The sequence below is a fragment of the Carlito syrichta genome, unplaced genomic scaffold (genome assembly GCF_000164805.1).
Source record: "Carlito syrichta isolate Samal-C Ts95f unplaced genomic scaffold, Tarsius_syrichta-2.0.1 Scaffold309834, whole genome shotgun sequence".
NCBI lineage: Eukaryota > Metazoa > Chordata > Mammalia > Primates > Tarsiidae > Carlito > Carlito syrichta.
The window spans coordinates 291,758-292,614 of NW_007253930.1; positions in this window are offsets into that span (position 1 = coordinate 291,758).

The following is an 857-nucleotide window of genomic DNA, read 5'->3' on the forward strand; positions in this document are numbered from 1 at the left end:
TGCAGTGGCCGCTCCCGGCCACCACAGCCTCGCCTGCTGGGCTCCGGCGATCCTTCCGTCTCAGCCTTCCAAGTAACTGGAATTACAAGCATGCGCTACCACGCCCGGCTGATTTAAGATAAACAATTTCAACCAAGAATAACCTACCCAGCCAAGTTAAGATTCATCAGTGAGGGAGAATTAAAATCTTTCCCAGATATCCAATCACTAAGAACTTATGCTGCCACCAGACCACTTCTACATGAAACATTTAAGAAAGTACTAAACACAGAAGAAAAAGAAAAAGAACAATGTTCTTCACAAGAATACAGGAAAAAGAATAAAATACACATGATCCAACCCCAAAACCAAAAGAAAGACAAAAAACCAACTGGAAGAACAACAACTCTATAAGAACTCTATGATAGGGATGAACTCTCACATTTCAATAATTAGCCTGAATGTGAATGGACTAAATGCACCACTGAAAAGACATAGAATGACAAAATGGATAAAATGTCACCAGGCAATGATATACTGCCTTCAAGATACCAATCTTACTAGAAAGGACAGGGACAGACTCAAAGTAAGAGAAAGGGAAACAAATTTTCAGGCAAATGGAACACAAAAGAAAGGAGGAGTCATGATCCTAATTTCAGACAAAATACCATTCAAGGTATCAAAAATTTAAAAAGATACAGAGGGCCACTACATAATGATAAAAGGTTCACTCCATCAACAAGAAATAACTATCCAAAACATGTATGCACCCAATATAGGAACGCCAACTTTCAAAAAGCAGCTTCTAGGAAAACTAAAGAAAGATATTGACTCTAACACCATCATAACTGGGGACTTTAATACCTCACTCACAACCG